The 18,162-nt window shown below is 38.7% G+C and overlaps 1 protein-coding gene across 14 annotated transcripts in view; it reads left to right on the top strand.

The window, feature by feature from the left end:
- Positions 1-18,162, top strand: part of Pdp1 (PAR-domain protein 1) — a 70,135-nt gene that overhangs the window by 27,548 nt on the left and 24,425 nt on the right. For 2 of the 14 annotated variants that reach the window (XM_070208312.1, XM_070208306.1), the window contains exon 1: positions 18,111-18,162. This exon is cut by the window's right edge and continues 390 nt beyond it. The exons of 6 other annotated variants lie outside the window; for them this stretch is intronic. The gene's annotated coding sequence lies outside the window, so the exon portion shown is untranslated. Of the gene's footprint in view, positions 1-17,836; positions 17,930-18,092 lie in introns of those variants that run through there. 6 more of the 14 variants (XM_070208307.1, XM_070208317.1, XM_070208308.1 and 3 more) reach the window with 6 other exon arrangements.

Here is an 18,162-nt window from a genome sequence, read left to right as displayed (position 1 = left end):
TGGCGACAACGTGCGCCATTTGTCTTAACCTTCAGGAACATTTAGACGTCATTCATCTCTCATAATTTTTGCGCGAAAAACAAACGATTTGTTTTTCTTTCTTGGCTTTTCTTCTTCATGTTGTTGTTGTTGTTGTTGGCTTGTTTTACTTATTGTTTTTCATTTGGTTTTTGGTCTTTCGAGCGCTTTGGTATTTTTCCACACCGTCAGCCTGGTTAAAGGTATTAGTTTTAGCCATTTTTGCTGTGCTGCTCGCTCTGAAATTAAATTTAGCCACATTTTTGGGGTTTGTTTTTTCTTTTCTTGTTTTTTTTTTTTTTTTTTTATTTTTGATTTCTAGTTTTTGGCTTTGGGCGTTGCTTTTAGCGCGCGACTTTTTATTTTCGTTTGGCTCATTGACATTTGCCTCATGCCACAGCCGCAGTCGCAGTCGCAGTCGCAGCCGCATCTGCAATCTCTCATTCCCATCGAGTCATGTGCAAATCTTTTGCTAGCCCACTCTGTGTCTCTGTGTCTGTGTGTCTGTGTGTTGGTGTGCAGTTGTCTGTGGCATGCTACAAGCACTCTGCCTGGCCTGTTTGATTGGCTTTTGAGCCACCCCTAAAGCGGCGAGGCGGCGGTTTGTTTGCGCAGGAGACGCTCAAGGCCGTTTGATAAGATTGTAGAAACAGCCAGAATGAATGGCCACGGAAGTAGCAACAGCAGCAGATTCATGCTGCCAGCGTATAACAAATGGCATTTAATTTTTTAATGTGCCCGACACACAGCGCAAACATTGAATTCAAGTTGCGCCAAGCAGCTGTGGCCCCCTCCGCCCAAAAATCTTGCTGCACCATTTTCAACTGAAATTGGCGCCCATTTGGTATGCGAGAGACTGCGAAACGGAATAAAAGCTTATTTATTATGCTTTTAACATTTTCATAACACTTTAATTAAGCTTTTAAATTCATAAAAGTTGTGTTTGCATGCAGAGTTCTTGACATTTAACTTATAATTACTGATATTGCATCCAATTTTTATTCTGTTAAGCTGGCCTGTGAGCAATTAGTAGCTGCCTCTCTTTCTAACGAAAAGACTATTTCAATAACATACATATGTAAATTAACATAACTGTTATGGTATCTAATACCCATTCTGTTAAGCTTACTTCTAAACAGGCTATAGCTGTCGCCCTCTTCCTTACCATTATGCTGAAATTCTGTTAAAATTATTACATTGCACTAACAACAGCATATATTAACATGCAGGCCTCTGCTAAAGGCCTCTTCTCTTATGGTAAGCTCCGTCACTCACTCTGTTATGCGTATCTTCTGTTATAGTGCTGTTAGCTACAGAACATTGAACTTCCAATAAAATATATATGTAATTTAACATCTAACCCACTGTTAATTCACTTCGCTCATCATGCTAAGCTCTCTCTCGTTCTCCCACTGTGTTGCACACTCTGTTATGCGGCTCTATTGTGCTGTAGATCTGTTAAATATCTTTCTTTAACATATTTTTAAATGTCTCTACACTCATATTATTATTACTGTTTGTAAAGGCCATTTAAACAAGGTGTTTTCTCTTATGTGAACCACATAATAAATTTTATCAGAGCAATAAATTTGAAATACAGCCCTGTGCTCCATTCACAGCTAGAACTTGTTCACCAAATAATATTTTAACATTTTCTTGGAGACATCATGTATTCCCTAATCCGCACACAGAAATATCAGCTAACGACGCCGATAACTATGCCATTCAAATTAAGAATAGCAACAGAAAGCTAAAATATTATTCAAATTTACGAGCACAAATTTCACACAAAATTAAACAGCAAAAAGAAATAGAAATAAAAAACAAATGAAACACGAAAAAATACTATAAAAAATATACTAGATAGTAGAATATATGTGGCATTAAATATTAAGAGGAATTTACAGCAATGGCCATGCAATAAAATATTGTTTAGTATTTATTTTTATTGTCTTGATTAGAGTCATCAGCGTGCAGATATGTGTAGAAATATGTATATTGCGATATGGATAAACATTGTGTATATATATATATGTGTGTACATACATAAATGTATGTGACTGCGATATGAATATTATACAATACCAGGAGATTGCTTGGCATGGGGCCAATAAATGCGACTGCAAATGAAAACGAAACAGAATTCGTCTATCAAATGAAAATACGGGCAGCCAGCCGGGCGTGATATTATAGAAAGTAGAAGTGCCAACAATAATAATAATAATAATAACAACAACAACAACAACAATTATGAATATGACAACAAGTTTGTTGAGAAAATTTGATGAAAATAAAAACAAATCAACAATTTAATGCACTTAATAAATATTCTTACACTTTGTACAGTTGCAACTGTTTGAGAAATGCCTCAAATACTAAATAAATTGATTCTCTTTTATCAATATGTACATGCTCTATGAACTTTGCATAAGGTGTGTGACTCATAGGCTTGGTCAGCTGAGTCGCAGCAAATGTACATATCGAATTTAGGGTTTGAACCAGCAAAGTGGTTCAAACTCTATTCATTGTTGTGATTATTCAGCTGCTTGAAACCAGATTGTGGTTCTTATTGTCGAAATCGTATTGCAACAATTTATGAATGAAACGATTATTAATAATTATTTTAATTACAATTTGCCCGCTGTACCGAAAATATTGCTAGCCGTGCATATTTTCATATACAAAATGTGGGCTACATTTGATCTTTACCCAAATATGGTTGGGTGCAAAGTAATTTATACTTTGCGACTGAGTGTCATTCAAAAATTTGTAGTCTAATAAAATTAATTTTAATTACGGGTTTGAACCAGCGTGGTTCAAATTCACCTTGATGAAACTTAGTACAGGAAATACGTAGCTAATATATATACTTGAAGAAGCTGAGATGAATATAATATTAAAATTTGTTAAGAATCTCATAAAGGACTCAGCAGTTATTTAAATAGGTAGCATATTGAGAGGGCAATTCTTTTCTCCATTATTTTACAACATTTTATTTACGATAAGTTTACTATAATCTATAGCTATTGTCTAAATTTACACTTTCATGATTTTAAATCTTTATAGCATCAATAACTCGTCCATCTGAGTTGTTTTTATTACTTTAAAGCGCACATTGCACATTGATTGTTATTCGTTTGCTCAGATTTTATGGCCATTTATATTTTCAGGCAACAACGTTCGGGCCAGACAACAATCTGTCCAACTGACCCGCTCGTATCTCTCAGCTACAATGTTTTACCCGCTTTTTTTGTTTTTTTTTTTTGCTGTCGAACGTTTGTAGCGTCCGCTGTGGAGGAGGTTTGAGGAGTAGGGCTTCGTAGTAGTCATGTTGTGTAATTTATTGGGGTCATTTGCACTTGGCATGCTATTCACACCGTTTGTGGATAGTTTACTCAGCCCGAGGTTGTGAATAACGCCACCTGCTTGCCCAGTGGAGCCAGTTAAAGTTAAAAGAAAAAACAAAATACTCTGCCGTCTTGCTGATAAGCTTGGACATTTTGATTGCTTTCAATTCAGAGCTGAATAACTATTTATTGGGTCTAAGTGTCAGTTCTGCAATGGAAATTGAAATTGAAACTATTTAATTAATTGAAGAAAGATAATCATAACAGCTGTAGCTGTGGCTTTTGGGATAACATAGCTGCATTCTGTTACGCTTGAAAGCTGTTGGTTAAATATAGTTGCTTGCTCTGTTCAATTTTATATGAAAAGAACTGTGAAGCGCGTTTGCTAACATTCCTCTGCAGAGCTGTTAATGGAGTAACCGAGAACTGATTTGTACTGCTTAAACGCAAAGCGTAAGCAGAGTAGCAGTAGCTATTGTTCAATGAACTTAACAGTGTGCTGTTAAGTCTTAAATTGTATGGTTATTAACAGAAACTCCGCTGTACTTCTAGTAACCAAGAGGTTAACATTACGTTGTTTTGTCATTTATGTTAACGAAATTATGTTCGATTATTGGCATTAATTAATCTATTGCTTAGATAAGGTTAACATAATACTGTTATGTTGTTATGTTAATGACATTCTGTTAGGTTATTCACAGAAACTCTGCTAAAACGCTTAGTTTCGATCAGAGCTTAGCTTGCAGCTCATTTTGATTTGAATAGTGACACCAAGGCCACAAAGGGCAATAGTTATAAATATATATATATGTATATATAAGTATAAATATTTATCTACTAATAGTTTCGTTTCAGCCAAGTAAATAATCGGCAATAAATTTCCTGTAAATTTTGACACCTCGCAGTTAGAAATTTTTTGCTGTAAGTATAAGCTGCAGCTTAGGTCATAGCCAAACTGATGTCCGGCATTGCTCACTTAATAGTCTCAAAGTAGCAGCAACAACAACTGCAACAACAACAACAACGACAACAACAAGAGCAACAAACATTGCAACTAACATGTCGAGCTGGGTGTGTGTTTTGTGATCTAATGCGCTACTTTGTCTATTTACCTTATCCGCCAGATTAAAGTGTCACGAGCTGCCAGCCAGCAGTGCTTCCCTCCTCGCCCTCCTCCGCCCTGCTGTTGCCCAGCACCTCGCTGCCGTCCCTTTTCAGCTCATAGCTAGAGCAAGCTAGTCAATTTGCGTTTATTAGATACACACGGCAAACATAGGATACAGATACAGCTACAAGTATAGCTTTAAGATACACAGCACACAGCGTGTGCAAAGATGAGGGCGACTTGTGTGCTCTGGTTGTTGTTGTTGTTGTTGTTGTTGTTCGCAGGGCGCGCAGCTGGCAATAGCCTCGACACAACAACAAGCCGCAGCGAGCACTTGAAAGCACCGAAAGCGTGCTCTCAACTATTTTCATAGCTTGTAGCTACTTCTAAGTTTTTCTTTTACACATCTTGCCACACACACACACACACACACCCACCTCCCCTCTCTCTCTCTCAGCCTGCCTCTAGCAGTTGCTACACATGCTACACTTTTTATTCAATTAACACGCTGCCCGTCTGTGCCGCGGGGGTAGCTGAGGCAAGAGCCAAGTGCTTGCCTGGCAGACGCGACCAAGGCGAATGAAACATGCATTCATTTATACCAGCAACAACAGCAACAGCAGCAACAGCAGCAACAAATTGTTGTGGCTGCCAAAATTGACTTAATTTGTTAGATCTACAATCAAAATAAAAACAACAAATAAGCAAGCATAAAAACTTAGCACAAAGCTATTTCCCAAGGCATCGGCTATCAATAATTAGTCGTGCATAGCCGAAATTGAGGTGCGTTTAACCCTAGAAAGATGTGAAAAATCTCTTAACCCAAGCAGTCAGACACTTGGCTATGCAAACAAAAGTGCAACAAATGCATTGAGCACTCGTAAAATAGCAAATGCCATAAACCAAACTCAGCTAATTGGGGTGGCTTGACTAGCAAATATCCAGTAAAACATTCAATTTTATAATTTCAATAAACTAAACTAATTTTATGAATGAACCAATTTTGAAAAGCAGGCTTTGGCAAGGGAAACAGTCAGCGCTATATAAAATGATTAATATATAAATTATATGAAAAAAATATATATACATTTATATTTATGCTAATGATATATTTGTAAATAAATGTTAATGAATATGTTGATAAAATGTTAATAAAATATTTATAATTATATTTATATTAAAGTGTAGAAAATTCTTGAGAAATATTTTAGCTATTTTGGCCTTAATGGACTATAAAAGCATTTATATATATAAATAAATGTATTTTAGTTAAATTAACTTGAAGAGAAGATAAAACATAAAATTCAAACATAGAGCTATAAATTAGTAAACGACACGCCGAGTGTCCCAATACCTTTGAACATTTAGAGTTTCTCACAAAAGAAACCAATCCATAAACTCGTTCACTCACAAATTACAGGGTATTCAGCAATAGTGCAACTAAACAACGTGCAAATAGAGTGTGAGTAAAAGTGTTTGCAAGGCAACAAGAAATTTGTGAATGCTTTTTTTTGCAGTTGATGAAAGCGTCGAGCGGCAAACGTCGATTCATGGCTGCTATTTTAGGGGGCGGGGGGTGGTGCCTGAGAGGGTGTGGGGCTGTCTGTCAGGTGGAGCGGGGGGTGTGTGTGTGCCGGGGCAGACAGTTGCCAGGCTCATTTCATTGAAATAAAAAACACTTAAGCAGCTAACTGCAAAGGCGACAATGTTGAAAAAAAATAAAACAAAGTGGCAAAAGAAAAACAGAAAATAAAATTACAATTCAAAAAAAAAAAAAAGGAAAACTAAAGAAGAAAAAAAAAACAAATGTAAAGAATAGGCAGCAGCCGCGGCAAATGAAAATGCGGCTCGCGGCAGCTTCATTAAAATTTTTGGTTTTCGTTTCAATTAAGTTGCGGTTAGTGGCCGGAAAATGCTAACCAAATGCGGGCGGCTGTCATTGAGTGGGTGGGCAGGCCAGCTAAAAAAAAAAAAAAAAGTAGAAGAAGAAGAAGAAAAGAAAAGCTGGCAAAGGGAAGTCGAGTAAAAGCTGCAAAGTAAGTGGACGTAGAGTTTGTTATTGCTGTCAATTAAAAGGCAAGTGCAAATGGAAATGCACATTTTCATAATATTGTCAGCTTTAATTAAGATGGCGAATCGCTCGGAAAATGGGCATTAAATAGTTTTAAAAGCTTAAATATCATTTTAATTAGTTGCAGTTAATTATGTCGTCAGCTTTATCAATTATCGGGGAGCACGTTAACTTGATTTCGATTTCTTTTTTTTATTCATTTTAAATAATTTTAAGGCCGTCAAAGCTGAAATATAACTTTATTAAGTTGCAGATAATTATGTCAGCTTAATCAATTTATTATTATTTCCAACTTATTAGGAAAAACTCAGCACAAGATTTGCTTAAACTTGAATTTAAACAAAAATAAATTCTATAACATTTTATGAAAATTTCGGCTTGTCTTAAACAAAAAGCCAACAAAGTTTTCTTTTAGGCAAAATTTTTGCCAGCTGTGCAAAAAAAAAAAAGGAACACGCAACAAAAAGCATAAAAAATAAATAAAAATATTCAACATATTATTCGGTTATTTGCAATTATTGTTAGACAACAATTGTTTGGTTATTTTTGGGCCTTTGATCATTCAAGCAAATGCGCTGGAATCCATCAGATTATTGCTGAGTTATTAAGGTGCCAAGTTGTAAAAATGGCAACAGCTGTTGGGCGAACGCGGCGTATGCGTAATGTGGGCCAAGTGGAGAGATGCTTGGAAGGGGGAGGGTGTGGGGGTTGGGCGGCTGTGTCGACTGCCAAATGTTTGCACACTTAATGAGCCAATAAAGCGGCTCGTTTTATTTTCTTCACTTTCTTAACTTTATTTTAGCAGCTAAATCAATAAAAGCTGCAGTTGGCTTTGGCCTTTTGTCGTGCCTCGGTCGTCGGGCGTTAAATTGCAAATTGTTATGATAAACTATTTGTCATTAATTACTTTTGGCAGTCAACTGGCGAGCGGCTAAGACGAATGCAGTAAATGCGTTCAGCAAGTGTCAAAAAAAAAAAAAAAAAAACAAAGAAAAAAAAACTCTATATCACATAAAGACAAACAAAAACTTGGGCTGAAAAATGCGCGATTTTCTTGAGCAAAATTCATTTGTGCATTTTGTGTTGAAATTTTGGCACAGTGCTCAACAATTTTTAAATGATTGCTGTCCATTTGCCCCGGCCCCTGCCCCTACAGCTGCCGCTGCCGCTGCTGCATGTGCCACATCCGTTGCAACTCTCCCCCTCTCCCTTTCGCGCACTCGCTCTGTCTCTTTCTGCTTGCTGACATGCTGACTTTTGTGTTTTCCTTAATGAATTTCAGTCACCTTCTTGCTCTACACCCTCCCCCCCTCCTCTCTGCCGCCGCTCCGTCTTTCTGGCCAAATGACTTTTGATGTTTGTTGGATCACAAGACAAACTGCAGCTAAATGTTCGCTCGATGCGGCTCTCTGTGCGGATAGTACAAGTATTTTTTGCACTCGTGTGTTCTGCTTATTAAATTTGTACTTTTAATTGCGCAAATTGTACATAGAACAAGGAATGAAAAAAAAAGGATGACCATTTGCGGCAGGCCGCAGATTAAATACCCTTTTTCTGCAGCTTTGTGTAGCTCGCAATTGCAGAGCTCGCATTAGCTCGCATTCTGGAGTAAGGCAACATACATTTTGTTTTTTTTTTTTGTTTTTAAGCACATTTCACCAACAGTTTTATGCAAATGAATAGAAATAAAACTGCTCAAAATTAAACAAGAAGAAATATATATATTTATATCTTTATGAATATTGCTGAGTCGGTTCATTGGACAAACCGACTCGACTTTTGATCGGGAATATATAACCTGTGTGTCACACAATTCATGACCAAGTCATGATACCCTTTATCCTTGGCAGGGTCATAAAAGCACATGTCTTTGCATTTTAGCTCTGTGTTTGGCTTTCATTTCAAGCACACGTGTATTTGCTGACAGATTCTATTAATTTTTTCTTCTTCTTCTTTATTAATTTCACATTTTCTATTTGCTTTCTCTCTTTGCAGGTGAGTGCACAAATGACCCGCCCCAACTCCCTCTCAGCATAACACATAAAGCATGTTGCTTGTAGGTGAGTATATTTGATGGGGCTGCGCGCTGTGAAATATTCGAAACGAGGGAATTTCATTTTAATTTAATTAATTAAGCGCAAGTCGAATGTGTCGGTTGTGCAAAATATATATGTTTTCTGCCGAAAAGTTTTTCTAATTTGATAAGTGCGCCGGTGGAAACAATTTCCCAACACTTTTACTCAAAGGGGCGAAAAGGGGGCACAAACTCTTGATTAAATTGGCTTTTGGAAACTGAAAAAGATTTCAATAGACTTCAACTAAAGCAAAGTTTTAGATATTTTTAAAATTAGAATTAAGTTCAGTCAAAGAGTTTGAGAGACAATTTTACGTTTTTGTGCTCGGAAAAAATTCAAAGTATTTTAATTAAATGAAGGAAAAATTGAATTAAGAAAAAGGAGCATGTAAGGATATCCTCTCGGAAGTTTTAATGCCCTTGCCGACATTTGCCTTACGCTATATATTACGCGAATATATGTTTATATAGAGCGAAACCTGCTAGTTTTTCATACAAGACGGATTTTTCCCATAACAGCTATATGATATAGTGATCCGATCTGACATATCTTACTGCCTGCACAGAAAGTCGGAAAGCGTTTCTAGATGGACGCAGAGAGGCACAGACGGACATGGCTATATCAAATCGTCTGTTCATGCCGGAGATATTTCCTTCTTTAACATGTTAATATTATAAATACCCTAATACAAACTACTCCGTCTAAGACTTCAGTCTATTGCAATACATATTAGCCTGGGATTCGTAGCTTCCAGCTGTTGATTCTATCGCTCCCAATCCTACCAGGCAATGCATAATTAAGTTACAAGCCAAGTTAACCCTAGAAGTAGAAAAACTTGTTAAAAGATTGTACAGTTTTCTTGAAGTTGTGCGCTCTTGAAGCAGCTGTGCCCGGAAAATAGCTAAACTGTGAGACTTGTTTGTTCAGACAGTAAAAAATGTGCCTGATTCTTAGAGAGAGAGAGAGAGAGAGAGAAGCTGTTCTCAGCTTGTTTGTGAACTTATTTAAAGATCATTAAAAAAAATAGTGACTTGCAGTGCAACAATAATCAAAGTCAAGCGAAAACATGGAGCAAAAATTGTTTTTAAATAAACAAACAAAAAAAAAGCTATCGACAATTTCTCAGCGCAAATCTTTGCGCAATTGCGTTTTTTGGGCTGAACAAAAAGTTACGTATACTTAATTAACACTCACAATGACAAACAACAATAACAAACAACAACAAAAACAACAACAATTGAAAAAAAAACCCATAGAACACACAAAACACAATTATAATAAACAGCTCAATTAACGCCCGTCAGAGACGCATCAACAGCCCCAGAGGCGGCAGCTGAAAAGGGGGGCGACTGCTGTTCTCTCTGTCAAGGGGAGGGGGGGGGGGATAGGGGGTGTTGCATTCATAAAGCATACAAAATTGCCAGTTTGAAGTAGTTTCACATGCGACTGCTCAGCGCGGCAATTAGAAAACGCGGTTACATCATTTCGGGCAGCAGCTCGGGTTAATTTCCATTCAGAACGGAAATAAATAAAAAAAAGCTAAATAATTTAAAAAAAAAAGGCCAAAAATTACAACAACAACAACAAAGCATCAAAAACAACTAGAAAACTATTTGTCATTGCCTGAGCGCTCGCTAAGTAATTTTCACATATTTTCATATTTCAATTTGTGTTCAGCATTTTCCGCTACACGAAAACTGAAATTTAACACGCGCCTTTGATTTTCATTTTTTTTTTTAGAACTGTCAAAAAGCAAGTGTCGCAAATATTTTTGTTGAAAACTTAAGGAATTAGTCAACGACAACAACACGCATATTTTGTGTACTTGTGTCAACAAATTGGAAATATTTGGCGGATTGCAGAAGGTTGAACCAAAATGTGTCCGAGCAAATAAATCAAGCACATTTTAGAAACCAGCAGCAGACATGAAAGAGCACATTTAAAAAAGAACTTAACCTAAGTCTTAAACAAATACAGCTCGCACGCCCTCTGTTGCATTTTTTGTTTCTTCTTCGTTTCGCTTTGTGTCGCATTCGTAAACGTTTGAATGGAAGCGCAACTCTTTCCTGCTGTGTCTTTGTACCTCATTCGTAAACATTTTGCTGGACAACTTTTAATTACTTTTCTCTTTTTGCCGCATTCGTAATCGTTTGAATGTCAGTGCAGCTTTTTATTGCTTTCGCTTTGTGCCTCATTCGTAAATGTTTTAATGCCAGCTCAGCTTTTTGCTGCCCTATATATTTCTCTTCTTTCTTCTTTCTTTGTCCGACTTTGTCCTGCCCAAGTAAAGTTTTCCATCATTTTCGCATTCTACAAATACACACAGAAACAAGACTAGGATATAACCCTATTTTCGACCGATAAGTAAACGTTATGCACTCGCAGACGCCATCTGTCGGTTCGAGCATAAATAAATGCGGTTAATACTGGTTTGAGTAGGATATAAGCTGAGCACGGAGTTCGGCGACTGTGCCGTGGCACCCCCTGGCGGCGACAGCTAGCAGCTGGCATACATACTCTTTCTCCCTTGCACCTCTGCAATTATCCGGTCGGTTTTTGTGAATGAAGCGCAATTTTGTATATTTATTTATAACAATATGCTCAGCAGCGTGCGAGAGCGAGACAGCACGCGTGAGCGAGTGAGTGAGAATGCACACACGCACAATTAGCAGCCAAATATGTTTTCACTCCAATTAGAATTTAAATGAATTTGTGTGCGTGTGTGTGTTGTATGTGATGCCTGATAATTATATTTATTTTCTCTATTAAACTAACTGTATGAGCACGACGGCAGCAATCAGGCACAGCCATTGTGTTTCAATCAATCAATCAAGACAAAAACTCATTCAATTAAACCACACAGTCTGATAAGAATTTATTGCATATCGATTACGGCACGCATCGATAACTTGCGTTCAGACTACACTTTTTATGGCTACTATTTTGCTACTCTTTTTTAATGTGTGCGCAGGCAACACTGACAGCTTAAAGCTTTCGGACAGCAGCGCCCTCTGTTGGCAGTTTGGCGCAACTAAGCTGCAAAAGCTTGCGCTTGCGAGCTTTGCTGCTTCTGCTCTGTCTCCCCCTATCGCCCTCTTCCGTTCTCGCTCTCTTAAGCTCTTTTCTCATGTTGTAGGCAGCTTGTCTGGCGCAGCCCACAGCAGCAACAGCTCCCCCTCCCCCGCACGCCAGACACAACTCTGTTGTCGTCGCAACGTTGGCTGCAACACGTGCGCGGAGCTTAATAAACGCCCCCGCCATCGCTTCAGACCCTGGCCCTGCCCCTGCCCCTGCCCCTTGAACTGCTGCAATTAATTGTAATTTTTTTCTTGTCTTTTTTGCTTTTTTGTTGCCTACGACAACAAATTGCAATGAAATTTTGTGTGCTTCTGCTTGTTTTGGTTGCCTTTCTGCTTCACCTGCACGTTCTCCTTTTCCGTTTGCCTCGCCTCCCCCTCCTCCTCCTTCTCCTTGGCACACACTGTGTCACATGTTTCCGCAGCGTGTCGCTGCGTCGCCGTCGGCAGCGCAGTCGCTGCTTTTGCGGTTTCTTTTGACTTCTTTTCACTTATCGCGCTTAAAATTGAAACTCGAAAATTTCCACAATTTAATAAGCCAGAAGCTGCCCGCCCAGCGCTGACTCGGCCCAGTTGAGTTCTACTATTTAATTTTTTTCACTCTGCTTTTTTTTTTTTTTTTTAATTATTGGGTAAATCGATTTCCGATGCGATTGCAAATGGACTTGAACCGGTGCACCGAACACCGTTAGTCCGTTCAAATGTACCGAAAGTATCTTCTGTTATGCGTGCAGGTGTGCATATTCCAGACCGGAACCGGTTGCCGATAAGCACCAAATTGTTACGATCATATTTATTTGGTAGCATCAGACTAAACCGCAGATTACCATATGAATATCGCCACAAGATTAGCCCCAAAACCAAAACAATAACCGAATCAAACCAGACACTCACCTGGCTATTTATATACACCTTCCTCCTAACGGTATATCAATGGGTAATTGCTCAGAATTTAATTTGGTTACTGTCCATGGCAAAAGGGGCCAAATGATAATTGATAAGAGTGGAACTTAAGAGGAACACAATTGCGAATATAAAAACACCTGTGGATAATTGAATAGAAAGAGGTTGACAAAGTTTCCCATATTCGATCGGAAGTTAGATAGAGTAGTCTCTCCTTCTGGTGTATAAAAAGATTTAAATATGATTTATTATGCTTATTATTTATAAATACATTTTATTTATTCTTTTTTTTTAATTATAAATAGATTTTATTGGTTCGTGCAGTTCCATTTTTTATCAGCTAAAATTGAACTCCCTCTGCCATTTCGTTTAATGAATTGAATTAAATTTAAATTCAATTTAATATTTAAAAAATTTGATTGAATTAAATATGATCGGAAATGGGAACATTTTTTATGTATTCGTAATTTTCAAATTTTTTGATTAATTATATCGTAAAGTTGAAAGTATAAAATAATTTAGATAATTAATCAATATATATATAAACAAATTTTAAATTAATTTAATTATGAATTTGTATATTTTATATGTAAAAATTGTTGCCTACAGAACTTATTAATTTTTAGTCCATGGAATCGCCTTAAAAATGATTAATTATTAAATATAATTAATAATATCTTATACAATCCGGAGCGTTTCTTTAATAGAAATTGTGAGTATATTTCACAGAAAATGACTTATATTTTCGGAAAATAATATGGCCTACGCCTGCTCGGCCCATCAATAAGTTATCTCTAGCTAGTATTTGCCTTAACTGGGTCAACTGGCTAATTATTTATTACAGTTAAACAGTTATTGTTATTAGTTGTGGACGCAGTAAAAAAAAACGTGTTAGCATTTCCAAAATAATTGCCACGCTGCGTCTGTTAGGAGCTGCTGTGGAAACTTTACTGCCAAACACGTGTAGAACGTCTTAAAATGCAGCGTAGTATATGTGCGCGCGCTCCCCCGCCCCCTCCCTGCCCCTTACCAACACTCAGTCGCACACAAGCCGCAGTCATTAATAGAAGCCGCACCACAAACACAGCCCCCCCCCTCTCCCTCATTCCACAAAAACAATAACAATCACAGCTGGCCGCAAATTCAACTCGCAAGGCGATTGCAAATGTGTGTGCGTGTGTGTGTGTGTGTGTGTGTGTGTGTGCGACGCTGTTCAATTAAACTATGAACAAAAGTTGTAAATTATAATAAATACAACAATAGGCACGACAACTAGCGTTAACTGCGTTCCCCCCACCCCTTCCCCACCCCTCGGCCGCCTTGGTAATTGTTACAATTATTTTGTTTACTTTGCCAAAGGGCTGCTAAATAGTTTGTAAGCGGTTGCAGGGGTAGCAGCGGTGCGAGTAGGGGGGGGGGGGGGTCTGTTTGCTTAGAGTCGACTTTTTTAGCTCTTTGCAAGAGCTTTCGATTTGTATTTTTGCGCAATTTATTTTGATTTCAAAACTCAGTTTGTGAGTTTCTGAGTTTCTAAGTGTGAGTGCGAGTCACACGCATGTGTGTGTGTGTGTGTGTGTGAGTGAGTGCGTGTGCAGCAACAAAACGACTCAGCTGTCGTCTAACTGTGCTTCTGGCTGTTGTTGCTGCTATTTTTGTTCTTGTTTCTCGCATTCGCAAGCTTCTGGGCTGCACTCTTCCTCTTGCCATTTTGAGTGTTTGTTTTGCTCTCTCGCTCTCGCTCTCTCAGCGACGACGGCGCTCATTCATTGCGGCACAAGCGCCACTGCGTGCCTGGCTGTGTGTGTGTGTGTGTGTGTGTGTGTATAATCAAAAGCACAAAACGCGCACACAAGCACACACACTCCGTGCACACACATACACACATGTGCAGAACGGAGGCCGGCGCACGTGGACGCTAAACGTGATAACACAACAACAACAACAACAAAAACCAACTGACAGCAAAACAAATAGAAAACCTGACGACGACGCGTCGTTTGTCGTTGTCGTTGTCGTCGTTTGTCGTCTGCCGTCGTCGCAGCTGTTTGTCGCTTCGCTTGCGCCGCTGCCAACGCTGCCAACGCTGGCAGCGACGGCGACAGCGCCGCAACTGTTGGCAACTGTTGCCCAGCGCCTGTTGCTCTGATTGGTGCAGGCCGCCGTCAGGCCAGCTGCGCCAATGGCAGCGCACGCTGTGCGAATCCTTTACGCTCGGCTGCCCACAATTGGCGGCCCCGTCCGTGCAGGAGCCTGCACAGCTTCGGCCGCATTTCAACTGCAACGAAGTTGTGCAACAACAACAATGCAACCGACAACAATTCCGACTTGTTGCCGTGCTGTGTTCGCTGGCATTTTAAATAGACGGATCACGGGTTGTATGCTTGATTTGGTTCGCTGATGCGATTTGTTTGCAACGGCGAGGGATGAGAATGAAGTGCTGCGGGGTTGGCATGTGAACAAGCTAAGCTGCTGAGCGGTACGCCAACGGCGGTGGGGCGGTGGGGCGTGCCAGCGCAACGGTTTCACATGTATTTAAAAATAGTTAATCTATTTACGGCAAGCGCTTTGTAAACATGTGTGCATATTTTTAAATATTACAAATAAAGGCGAGCTTTTAAATAAATACGATTGAAATTATATGTTTGATAAGCATTTTTTTAAAATCATTTTTAATGGCTAATTGCTAAATGGAAGTGTGAAGCAACTTCTTCTAATATGGCAATTATCAGTGATCAGCTTATTCCGATAATATCGATAAGAATCGATTTGCAGCCTTGGTTTTATAGCGATAGCTTAAAAATTATAAGAGCTAGATACAACAAACTGTGTGTTAATGTACTCGTACATCGAAAAAGAATTTAAATTTTTTGCCACAAAGCCTTGCGCCTTGTGTAGCTGGAAGCCAGAATGGCTGGGCGTTATTCAGGGCATTTGATAGTCGGATACCTTTTGATTTACCTACATACTTATTTATACAATGTTATTTAGTTAAACTTATTTAAACTGGCTACAAATATAAATAGTTCTTATTTTCCGATTTCAGTCTAATATGCTCAGTAATTATTTTATTTTTATTTTTAACTCCGGTAGCAGATACCCTTTCAATTCCGTTGTATAATTTCTTTCGCCAATGAAAATTCCATTGTTCCTTCTTTATTTCTACATGTCCGTTTCCACTGTTCCATATGCACAGCTCACTTTTTATTGTTCCATTGCCAATTTTCCATTCTTTCGTTTCTCTTTTCTCTTCTCTTCCTCTTCTCTTTTTCTCGCTCTTTTCTGATTTTACATTTAGCACTCTAAGCTATTGTCGTTCCAATTCCATTGCTCCATACTTATGCATTTACATCTGAACATAAATATTATTAAATTTGTATATTTTCCTTCCTTTTAGATTTATACTGTTTCGTTTCCATCGTTCCCTCTTGATTGATTGATTTGCCAATTGATTGATTCGCTGTTCCATTCTTTTCATTCCTTGTTGCTTCGCTGTTTTTATTTTTACCACTCTTAGCTCTTACCCTTTTAAATTCATTGTTCCATTTTTAATATATGTAAGTACATGGCCTGAATATATATTTCGATATTTCCCTTCCCCAATTGTACTTGACTTGCTCCTCGTTTCGTTTCGTTTCATTTGTTCCATTTCATCGCTTCCATTGGTGCGATTCCACTGTTCCGCTCCCACTGCTCCGTTTTGGAAAAACTTAAAATTAAATATTAAAAAAATCGAAAATACGACTTGTTGATTTTGTCGCTGTTCAACTTTTAATTGCTTAAGCCTAAAATAATGTTTTGCACACATTATTAGTGTTGTCGAGCCCTTACACACACTCTCTCAACACTTGAGAAGTGCGAAAAAAGCGCTCAATTTGAGTGCCCAACAAATCGCTAAAAGCGCAGAATAAAAAACTTAATGAACTCCCGCAAAAATGGCTATTGATAAATTGGCAAATTAAATGGAAATTTAATTACTTAAAAAGCGCATTTGAGAAATCCCAATGGGTTAATTACTTACTACAGATATTCAATTCTAATTATAAAGATGAAAATGAAGCGCATGATTCAACATGTAGCACGCCGTGGGGTTAAGGTTCGGAGCACTAAGCTCATAAAGGTTGTCCGGGCAACGAATGCCGAAATTTCCATTAAATTGCGCATACGTCACGTGTTGCAAGCCAATTAATATTGTGTGCGGCTGCAACGCGCCTGTCATTGATACTTTAATCACATTTTGCCACAAAATAAAATGCCAATTAGAACAGGAAACGGAAGATGGCCCGGGGTGCATTTGTTTTCCACTTTTTCTTTCGCTAACTGTAAGCAGAGCCAAGCGACGCACACTGAGCGAAAACAGCGCACAATTTTCTGGCTCTGAGTAGTTGAGTATCTGTGTGTGTGTGTGTGTGTGTGTGTGTGTGTGTATCTCTATCAGTAGCTATAGCTGTATCTGTATCTGTAGCTGTAGCTGTATCTGTGGCTAAGTATGCCAAATGCAATCCGTCCGTTCAACGTGCTCGCCACTTTGCATGTGTGTGTCTCTGTGTGTGTGTGTGCGCGTGTGTGCTTAACTGTCTCTCAGTTTCAGCTGTAGCGCGCGTGTGTGTGTGTGTGTGTCTGTCCCTGTGTGTTCACAACACGTGCTTAGAACGTTGCTAGACACTGGGCTTTGGGTCATACTGAAATCCGCGTGACTTTGTCGCCGCTGTCGCTGTCGCCGTCGCCGTCGCTGTCGACGTCGACGTCGCTGTCGCTGTCGTTGCTGTCGCTCGTTGAATTTTCATTAGCTACAACTGAGTCGCTGCGTCGCCGCCTTGCAGCGTATTTATTTTTATATTTATTGCTATTATTATTTTTATTTATGCATTTGCAAATATTTTTTTGCGCCATTCTGCGCACTAACTTGATGTTTCTCACTTTTTGAGCGATATCAACTAGTGCTAGTTTACAGTTAGGCCTTAATAATTATACTATATAAATACATATAGGCCACTTTTTTGGTTGAGTTTTCGTGTATATATATTTTTTTTTAACTTACATTGCAATTTGCGCTGGCAGCGCAGCTCGCCGCCCCCAACCCCGCGACTGTAACCCTTGCAGGTGTGCAGGTGTGTGTGTGTGTGTGTTTGTGTTTGTGTGGAGCTGCGTCGACGCTGGCAGCGACAGCGACAGCGGCAGCAATGACTGCGCTGCCCGCTAGGGCTGAGGCTGAGGCTCGGCTATGGCCGGCATTCGGTCGCATCGCGTTCTCCAGTTCAAATCGTGAACGTTGCCTGTCGCTCAGCTTTTCCAGCTAGTCGTCAACTGCGCGTGCGATTCTAACGTGAAAAACTGTGCTAAAAATCCAAATAGAAAACCAAATAAATTATAGAAAAAAAAAAAGAAAGAAATATCTAAACAATCCGGAATAGTGCAACGCATTCAAATAACTTTATATCTGTGCATAGACTATATAATACATATATATATATATATATATATATATATATATATAATAATTGCGCACTAAGCCAAAGAAAGGCTTTCAGTGCAAAGTTCTAAAAAGCAACTGCGCACACTAAAGAAA

The sequence above is a fragment of the Drosophila virilis genome, chromosome 3, assembly GCF_030788295.1.
Source record: "Drosophila virilis strain 15010-1051.87 chromosome 3, Dvir_AGI_RSII-ME, whole genome shotgun sequence".
In the NCBI taxonomy this organism is placed as follows: domain Eukaryota; kingdom Metazoa; phylum Arthropoda; class Insecta; order Diptera; family Drosophilidae; genus Drosophila; species Drosophila virilis.
This window is presented reverse-complemented; position numbering and strand designations above follow the sequence as displayed.